Source organism: Alligator mississippiensis, chromosome 1, assembly GCF_030867095.1.
Source record: "Alligator mississippiensis isolate rAllMis1 chromosome 1, rAllMis1, whole genome shotgun sequence".
Taxonomy (NCBI): Eukaryota; Metazoa; Chordata; order Crocodylia; family Alligatoridae; genus Alligator; species Alligator mississippiensis.
This window is the reverse complement of record NC_081824.1, coordinates 475,694,696-475,704,794: the sequence shown is the minus strand read 5'-3', so window position 1 is coordinate 475,704,794 and position 10,099 is coordinate 475,694,696. Positions and strand designations below refer to the sequence as shown.

Below are 10,099 nucleotides of genomic sequence, written 5' to 3'. Positions count from 1 at the left end.
TCTATGACTAAAATTAATTTGGGTCTTAGCTACAGGGCCTACGCTACGCTCCAAAAATGGTGAATGAGAGGAAACGAAAAATTGATGCTGAATGTCAAGTTTCCAAAGATAGTTGGACCACTGATTTTTTTGTTATTGAACAAAACGGGAACATCCTGTGTCTGATTTGCCAAGAGAAAGTAGCTGTCTGCAAGGAGTACAACGTGAAGCAGCATTATTCTGCAAAACCTGCCAGACTGTCGGGGGTCCCTGCCCGGCACCAGCCCCCCCCCAGATGTCTCTGAAGAAGCGACGAGATCTACTTTTTGACAGCAGCAAGTTCTCCCCGAGGGGAGGTGCACCGCTCCTGGAGGCACTGCAATACCAGGCCGATGCGTGGGGTGGATGGAGCAAGCTCCGAGTCCATCTCCCAGTTCCAAAAATCCATTTAATATAAAGTCCTCACATCGAGGACATATCAGATATTAAACTGATAAGAACAGATTGACTTTTATTAGTAGATGCTAAGGATTGTAAATCCAAAAAAAAGATGACAAAGCCGATGGGGAAATACAGAGCACCCGGGCGAGGGACTAACAATATAAGGATGGGGGTGGGGTGGGGTGGGGAACCATCTGCTGTATGTGCCCCTGCTGCCCGCACCGATTTCACAGCTTGGGCTGGTCGTGATACACCACATATCCCCTACACGGCCCAACTTGCACCGCTGAAGCCAAGTGCTTAACCGCCCCAGGGCTCCCCACCACCTCAAGGAGCACCGCTTCCGCCCTCCATGCCCCCGTCCAAACCCCCCAGCGATCACATTCTTTTTCTACAAACGTCACACTCTCCACCCTCTGCTCCAACCATCTTCTCACGTCGTCCTTCTGCGCCATGTCTGTAAACATCTTAATATATAGCACTCTCTCCCGTGCCTTCTGCCCCATATCAAACACCAACTCCTCCAGCTCCCCTCTGTCCAAGGCCTCCTCATGCACCTTGCAAAAGGCAGCATAACATTTCTCAGTCTCAAAAGTCACGTTCCAGACCTTCCTGTTGTCAAAGGCCACCACGCAGTGCAAGTCCCTCGGATTTACTTTGAGGGTCTTCAAATGGACCTTGGCCATAAAGTCTCCACGCCGCAGTCTTGTTTCTCTTATATCCCTCAAGGACAAGTCTTACCTTCACCATCATTTTCTTCCTCTTCAGGATCCACCACTCCTACCGCCTCCTTCTCTTGCCCCAGGGTCTCCCGACGACTTGGTGCCACCAGCGATGCTCCTCTCTCTTCAGGGGTCTTCTGCCCCCCCGCTCCCACTTGGGCCTTCCCTTTCCGTTGCACAGGCGTCCACCCTTCCTCCTCCTCCGCCATTCGCTCACCAACTCTGTTGTCGTCGTCCCTTCCGCCGATCTGGTTTCCCCATCGCCACCGCTGCTCCTGAACTCTATCCTCCTCAGCTCTCATCTCCGCCGTCATTTGCATACCAATCTGCATCCCGATCTGCATATTGGGCCTCGCCTTCGTAGCTGCCATCTCTCTCTGCACCGCTGTCCCCTCCGTCTTCCCCGGTGCTCTGATCATGGCCTTCTACAGGCCTCACATCGAGGACGTATCAGTTCTCAAACTGATAAGAACAGACTTTTATTAGTAGATGTTAAGGATTGTAAATCCAAAAAAAAGATGACAAAGCCGGTAGGGAAATACAGAGTGCCCGGGCGAGGCACTAACAATAGAAGGATGGGGGTGAGGTGGGGAACGCAACTAAGTTACATGCGATACAAAGTTAGCCAACTAAGCCCGGGGGAGAGGGGAGTGGGGAAGGGAAGGGGGGCGTTTCGCAACGCTGAGAGAAAAAGAAGATAGAAACACACATACCCGTGACAATGGTCCGCAATGGTGGAAGAAGTGGTCCAAGGAAAAAGTGTCTCAGTCTAGATATAGTCTATCGCGGGGGTCCTCCTCGGTTGGCGCAGGGTCGTTGTCCGTTGTTGATTAGTCCTCTTGAAGTGAAGGTCTGTCTGGTGCAGAGTGGGGGGGTGTTCAGGCGGTCCCCTCTGAGTCCGGTCCGGTGGCAGTTCTCCTGGTGGGATCCGTGTACTGGTGGTGGGCTGTGATGTGCTCCACCTAAATGTCGCGGGACCACCGGATGGTGTTGGACACCATGACGCAGCGCATCAGCTTGGTGTAACGGCGGGAGACGCGGCAGGCACGCAGGACGCTCTTGTTACTGGGGTCCCAGGCTCTGAGCGTTCCCACGATGAGCACGTCGACCGTCACGTCGTAGCCGTGGCCCCTCAAGGTGTCGGCCAGCGGGGCGTACTTCTCCCGCTTGCGAGCCCCGGCGTCTGTGAAGGCTTGGCCCCGGTTCTGGAACAGGATGGTGACGTCCACGATGACGATCTTCTTGACCTCCTCGTCGGTGATCACGATGTCGGGGCGCATCTGGCTCTCGCAGCCCGGGACGGTGCAGTTGATGGAGACTTGCCCCGCGGCGGCCGGGATGGCCCTCACCGGACGGTCCTGGATGGCGTTGTGGCGGAGCTGCCAGGCCCTGGCGTGCAGCTTGCAGCTGCGCAGCATGTGGGGGAGGGTCTCGGCCGCGTAGCCGCACCATCGGCACCTCTTGTCCCGGTGGCCAAAGCGGACGGCCCCGTTGAGAGGCAGGCAGTTGAGGCGGGCGTGGTGGAGGAAGCGACAGTCCGCGAAGCACGTGAAGCTCCCGCTAGGCATGAAGTGGTTGCTGGTGTCCCACTTCGAGGTGACGCCGAAGACCTTGCCCTGGTGGGGTTTGGCCCTCAGGTCGCCGGCATATTTGTTGCGGACGGCGTCCTTCAGGAACTTCTCCAGGAAGGTCCTCGTGCGGGGTGTCACGGTCACGGAGTCGGCGTGCGGGGCTGGCTGCAGGGAGACTGCCAGCTCCCGGCGCTCCTCGGTCCAAGTCCAGGCGCAGCTGATGCGCTTCCCGAGGCGGCGCATGGCGTTGCGGGCTCGGCTCCACAGCGAGGCAAAATCCCCGCCGTCTCGGCTGAACTCGCCCTCCAGCGAGCCGCTCAGGAAGGTGGCCAGGTCACGTCCGGTGGGTTGCCTGCCGATCCTCTTGCAGGAGGTCTCCTCCAGGGTGCTGGCGGCGATGATACTTACCGTCGTGTCCAGGCAGGTCAGGAGGCAGAAGGCGTGGGTGACCATGGCAACGTCACCGAGGTCTCCCATGCGGGGCACGTTGGCACCCCCCTGCCAGTAGGGGATGTGCAGGACCTCGTTGCTGGCCCTCAGCGGCAGGTGCAGCCACTTCTTCAGCAGCTACCGGATCTCGGTGTCCGCTTTCTTGAGGGGGATCTTGGGGACCGCCGAGCCTCTCAGGACGAACGCAACGCGGGGGATGAGGAAAGTGTTCACCGCGTCGATCTTCTGCCAGGGGGCCAGCAGGGACGAGTCCAGTTTGCGTGCGTCCTGCACGATGCCGTTGATGGTCTCCTCCGGCATCTGCCTGGCCCGGTGGCCGGTGGGTGTCCCCAGGTGGCAGTAGGCCTCGCCGTCACGCAGGTGCCGCATCGCCTGGCCCTGGATCGTGAGGGTGGAGTCCAGGACGCGGCTCTTCTGCTTCCCGTCGATGTGCAGGGAAGCGCACTTGGCAACGTTAAAACGCAGGCCCATCCACCTGGCCGCCTCGGACGTCACGTCCAGCATCTGCTGCAGCTGGGTGGCGTCGGGGGCGAGGAGCACGAGGTCGTCGGCGTAGGCCAGGACGCTCAACTTCTTACCACTTCTGCACCACTTACCGTGGTGTAACCGCGGTAGAGCTCGCACACCAGGTCGATGACGCCGTCTGGCAGGCCCAGCTCACGGAGGGTGCCAAAGATGTGGCGGTGGGGCACGGACCCGAAGGCGTTGGAAATGTCCAGCCACGCCACCGCGTACTGCTTCCTGGTCCTCCGGGCGTTGTCCAGGGCCATCTGGAGGGTGAAGTTGTGTTCATAGCAGCCCTCTGTAGACATGAACCTCTTCTGGCTCTGGCTGACAGCTCCGCCGGTTACCGCCCAGTCGGTGATGCGGCCCGCCAGGCAGCTGGCGCAGAGTTTAGCAACGGTGGAGCACAGGGTGATGGGTCTCCAGTTGTCCGGGTCATTTGGGTCTCCCTTCTTATGGATGAGGACCGTCACGGCCCTCTTCCAGGCAGCAGGCGTGCGCCAGAATTCTCTGCACCTGTTGAAGAGAACAGAAAGAACAAGGCAGCCCGGGTCACGTTTTTTAAGGAGACCGTACCTGATCCCGTCCTTGCCGGGGGTGGTGTCCCTGGTCCTCTTCAGGCGGGCTTGCACCTCCTGCGGCGTGAAGGCGTCCTTGAGCCCCTCTGCTGGGGGCACGGGGGTCAGTGCTTCGACGGTCGCAGGGCGTGGGGCGGCGGCTTCCATTGGGAGGTTGAAGATCCTGCTGAAATATCTGAAGAGAGCCTCCCAGGGGACCTGGCAGAAGGCCGAGGGTCCCTCCAGGATGTCTCTCACCGCCTTGGAACGGTACAGCTTCTGGATCTGGGAGGCTGCCGCCGGGTCGTAGCACTGGCGCCTGGGTCACCTCTGCGGCTGTGGTCTGTGGTCCCTTCGCGTCGCCGGTCTGCTGTTGTTTCCTTGGGGTTGGCCGGGCCGGGAGGCCGCTGAGAGCTCCTCTGTGAGCCGGGCCACCGAGGCCTCGAAAGCCTCAAAGGTGGTGGCCTGGGAGAGCTCCTCCAGCCAGAGGGTCTGCCATTGAGAGGGCATCCTCTGCTGTGGGGAGGGCTCTGCACCGGGAGATTCCGGCACGCTCGGGGGCGAGAGGGCACCCGGTGGCTTGGTTCCTCCCGGCGGCTCCGGAATCCTCGGCAGGACGGGGGCCTTGGGTGGCCCCGGGGGTCCGGGAGGTGGTCTGTCTGGTTGGGGTGTCGTGTCCGGTCGGGGGTCCCTGGGCGGAGGCCTGCACAGTGGCGTCGTCGGGGCAGGTGTCTCCGTCGGGCGGTCCCTGAAGGTCTGGTCCGGTGGGGTTTCTGATGTGATACCACTTTCTGTGTGGTCTTTGAATATGGCTTGCGTGGGGAGACCCTGGGGGGGGCATCCTCGGGACTGCTGGGGTCCAGGGGTTGTCACCGTCCGGGGCCCGCCGTTGTCACCAAGGTGCCATGGGGGTCCGGAGGGGTCCGCTGTCGCTCGGGGCGCTCTGTCATCGTCCGGGGGCGTCCTCGGACTCCTGGGTCCTCCGCTGGGAGGCGGCTCTCGTCAGCCGGGGTTCCGGGCTCCGAGAGTCTCTCTGCCTCTAGGGGTCGATCAATGGTCGGGAGTCCGCCGCCGCCTGTCGGGGTCCCGACATCGTGGGGTGGCGGTGCATCGGGGTTCTTCACCGGCTCGGGGTCGCTGGTCTACCCTCCTGGGAGGGTCCTCCGGGATCCGCAGTCGCCGTTCCGCCCTAGCTGGGGTCTCCGTGCCTCGAACGTTCTCGTCAGTGGATCAGGGCGTCTTTGAGACCTGGGGATGTTGCTCCACGTTCCGTCCTCCGAACCCTGGCGTTTGCCTACTCCGACCCTCCAGCCCCTTTGCCCTCAAGAAGCCCCACCCCCGTGCATACCACTTGGCCGGTCTCTCGGCCCACAACCCCGTCCACCTCCCCCCTTATAACCCCAACCTCCTCAAATACCTTCCCGCCCAATATCTACACATTGCCCCCACTTTCCTCCCCTCCAGGCCCCCAACTCTCAGCACCCCTTTCCAAAAGTGCACATACAGAAAAACCTCTCGTTCCGGCACGCCCCAGCCTCCCAAGTCCTCCCCCTTATATACCTCCCTCCTCGCCACCCTCTCTGTCTGCCCACTCCAAAAAAAGAGACACATTTCCCTTTGCACCCCCCTCTCCTGCAACCAGGTGGGCGGGTACACCATTGCTGCAAACAAAATTGTCTGCAACAAAAACTGCTCCATAATCCCCACCTTCCCCCTGAACGACAGCTTGCTCGTTCCCCATATCCCTACCACTTTCCTCACCCTCCCTCGAACCTCCTCCCACGCCCGTTCCCCCTTCGCCCTCACATCCATATGCACTCCCAGCACCTTCAAACCCTCCTTCTCCACCCGCCACCCCACCTCCTCCAGTCCGGTCCACTCCCCCACTGCCAACAAACTGCTTTTCCCCTCGTTCACCCATGGCCCCGCTGCCTCCCCATATTCCTTAATTCCCTCCACCGCCCTCCTCAGAGACCCCTCATCCCGCACTATAAACATCACGTCATCCATATATAATGTAACCCTCAAATCTTCTCCCCCCAGCACCGGCATTCCTCTCACCCTCCCATCCCTCCTCACCCTTCGTGCCAACGGCTCTATGCCACACACAAACAGCCCCGGAGAAAGGGGGCACCCCTGGCGCACCCCTCTCTCCACCCTGAATTCCTCTCCCAAACAGCCCTTCACCAAGATTCTGCTCCTCGCCCCTCTATACAGGGCTCTCTGCCCACCACCACCTTCCACCCCCTCTCTCCCACGTACTCCAACATATCCCTGCACACCCGCTGCGTATCCCCCAACCTCCTACCCTTCACCGCACACGTCTGGTCTTCCCCCACCACCTCCCCCATCACCTTCCCCATCCTTGTCGCCAGCCCCTTGAAAACAACTTATAGTCTACGTTCAATAACGTGATCGGTCTCCAATTCTTCAACAACTCCCTATCCCCCTCCTTGTGCAGTAACACCACCACCCCCACCGCAAACCCCTCCCCCACCACCCCTGACCCCATCACCTCCCGGAACACCTCCCCCACGTCCCCCCCACCACCCCCCAAAACCTGCCTCCTCTATCTCCTCTTTACCCTCCTCCTCCCCTTCCACCGGTGTTTCCTCCACAATCATCTCTCCTCCCTCCGGCCCACCCAGCTGTTCCTCCTCCTCCATTTCTCTCTCCTCTCCACCCCGCTCCTCACGACGCCCCGCCATCTGCACTCTTTTTGTGTAAGATGAGGGGCACGGCTGCTGTATGTGCCCCTCCTGCCCGCAACCTTTACATACAAAGCTCTCCTTACACAATTGAGCTGCGTGCCCCAGCCCCCTGCATCGATAACACACCGTGAGCCGGCAGAACGCCGCCAGGTGCCCCTCTTGCCCGCACCGATTGCAAAGCTTGGGCTGGTCATGATAAACCACATATCCCCTACGCGGCCCAACTTGCACCGCCGAAGCCAAGTGCTTAACCGCCCCCGGGCTCCCCACCACCTTATGGAGCACCACATTTGCCCTCCATGCCCCGGTCCAAATCCCCCACCGATCATACTCTTTTTCCACAAACGTCACCTTCTCCACCCTCTGCTCCAACCATCTTCTCATGTCGTTATGCAACATGTCTGAAAACAATATACAGCACTCTCTCCCATGCCGTCTGCCCCATATCGAACACCAACCCCTCCAGCTCCCCTCGTTCCAGTGCCTCCTCATGCGCCTTCCAAGAGGCAGCGTAACATTTCTCAGTCTCAAAAGTCACGTTCCAGACTTTCCTGTTGTCGAAGGCCACCACGCAGTGCACGTCCCTCGGTTTCGCTTTGAGGGTCTTAAAGAGGACCTTGGCCATAAAGTCTCCGCGTCTCAGAGTCTTGTTCCCCTCATACCCCTCAAAGGTGAGGGTTACCGTCACCCTCCATTTTGTGCCCTGGCCTCCATTTTTCTCCTCTTCAGGGTCCGCCGCTCCTGCAGCCTCCTTCTCTTGCCCCGGGGCCTCCCGACGACTCCCTTCCGCCGCCGCCGCTCCTTTCTCTTTGGGGGTCTTTTTCCCCCCCGCTCCCGGCTGGACCTTCCCATGGCGTCCCATGAGGCTCCACCCCTCCTCCTTCTCTGGACCCTCTCCAGGTTATCCGCATCCCTCTTGAAGTGCGGCGCCCAGAACTGCACGCAGTACTCCAACTGCGGTCTGACCAGCGCCCGATAGAGGGGAAGTATCACCTCCTTGGATCCTTTCATCATGCATCTGCTGATGCACGATAAAGTGTCGTTAGTTTTTCTGATGGCTTCGTCACACTGCCGGCTCACGTTCGTTTTGGAGTCCACTAGGACTCTGAGATCCTTTTCTGCTTCCGTGCCACCCAGCAGGTCATTCCCTAGGCTGTAGGTGTGCTGGACATTTTTCCTCCCTAGGTGCAGCACTTTGCGTTTCTCCTTGTTGAATTGCATTCTGTTGTTTTCTGCCCATTTGTCCAACCTGTCCAGGTCTGCTTACAGCTGTTCCCTGCCCTCCGGCGTGTCCACTTCTCCCCACAGCTTTGTGTCATCCACAAACTTGGACAGAGTACACTTCACTCCCTTGTCCAAGTCGCTGATGAAGAGGTTAAAGAGTATCGGTCCTAGGACCGAGCCCTGCGGGACCCCACTGCCCACAACCTTCCAGGTCGATACCAACCCATCCGCTACGACTCTCTGGGTGCGACCCTCTAGCCAACTCGCCACCCACCAGACCGTGCAGTCATCCAAGTCACAGCCTCTTAACTTGTTCACCAGTATGGGGTGGGATACCATATCGAAGGCCTTCCTGAAGTCTAAGTAAACGATGTCAACCCCTCCTCCTGCGTCCAGGCATTTTGTAACGTGGTCGTAAAAAGAGACTAGATTGGTCAGGCACAATCTGCCTGCCATGAACCTGTGCTGGTTTCCCCTCAGCAGAATTTTTCCTGTTGGGCTCTCGCAAATGTGAGCCTTGATAATTTTTTCAAAGACTTTGCCGAGGATGGAGGTGAGACTGACTGGCCTATAGTTGCCAGTATAGTATTGTGGGGCTGGTAATATTAATACTGCGTGACGTCAAAGCGAACACCTTGTTATACGTTCAAAGAAGTAGCACGTTCCTCTATCCTACAGAGAAGCGCTGACCAACCTCTTATCTGCTGAGCACAAATCGTGACAGAAAAATCTGGTCTCCCCAAAAGTCAAGGCCCAATTCAGAAATAGGGAAAAAACCAAAAAAGCTACAAAAAGTCTATGGTATAAATAGAAGTACAAGGTCTAAGGAGATGAGGTGTAAGAGGTGCTTCTGAACAACTGGACAGCCCTGCTGGAAAACGCGATACGTTTCTGCAAATCTTTTAAAAACACAATGCACATATTAAGTAATCAACAGCACCCATTTCTAAGGCGCAGCTTCATCAAGTAAGCAGAGTATGAGCATCCACCGTACTCTGATATGCCGTGGCATCAGGTTTAATGGCTGTTATTGGTTGAATGCATTTTTGCTGTTCAAGGCATTGCAGGAGCTCAACTAGTGCCCCCTTCAAAGGATCCTTGGTCAGGATTGGCTTCTAACGCCATGTCGATATATTGCAGAGCGTAGGTTGGTGTTGATCGGGCTCAGCAACAGAGTGGGAGGGCTTGTAGTGTCTGTTCTTTTAGCTGCAGTGCCTTGATGCCGGGAATGCCTAGGATGTTTATGCCCCCTAGGACTGCCTCAAGCGGCTTGTTGTGACTGACTAACCAGAATTTGACTTTTGCGGTAGCTGCTGTTGCGTTCAGTCCTTGCACCATGATGGTTTTTGAGGTTTTTTCATGAGATGTCATAGGGGTTATAACGTTGACTTGTGCCCCTGTGTCAAGGAGGAAAGAAATCTTGCGCTGCAGTGTGGGGTTAGCAGGGTTATAGACGATGAGGCTGGTGCATGGACGTGAGTCCAGGGGGTCAGGCTTGGAAGCGTGGCCACCGGTTCGACAGGCGGCCATTACTCATTTTTTTGCTTCTCGTTGTACTTAAAGCCCAATTTCTCGGCAAGTGCCTTCTGTCCTTCATCCCTTAGGGCGCGCAGTTGCTGTTTAGTGAGGCCGGACTCGTTCAACAGGAACCAGAACATAGCTTTTTCTCTCGCTGTCCTCTCTAGTGGTGGCTTTGGTTCCAGTCGAAACGGCCCATCGCGACGTTCAATAGGGCACGCTGAATTTGGGTCCGGTTCTGTGGCCCAATGCACGCTCTTTGAGGACCTGGCTGTTTTCATTAGGGCCTGAAGACGTCCAAGTTGACTTAGGATATTTCCGGCTTGTTGGCCCACCTGCGGGGTGAGGAGGAGGTGGAGGGTAATGGCATGAGACCCTCTGTAAACCTCTACACAGGCCTCCATGGCCTCCGGAGTGGTGGG

The 10,099-nt window shown here is 58.0% G+C and overlaps 1 pseudogene; it reads right to left on the bottom strand.

The window, feature by feature from the left end:
• Window positions 1-330: 330 nt before the first annotated feature.
• On the bottom strand, window positions 331-531 carry LOC132247826 (U2 spliceosomal RNA; annotated as a pseudogene).
• Window positions 532-10,099: the final 9,568 nt, after the last annotated feature.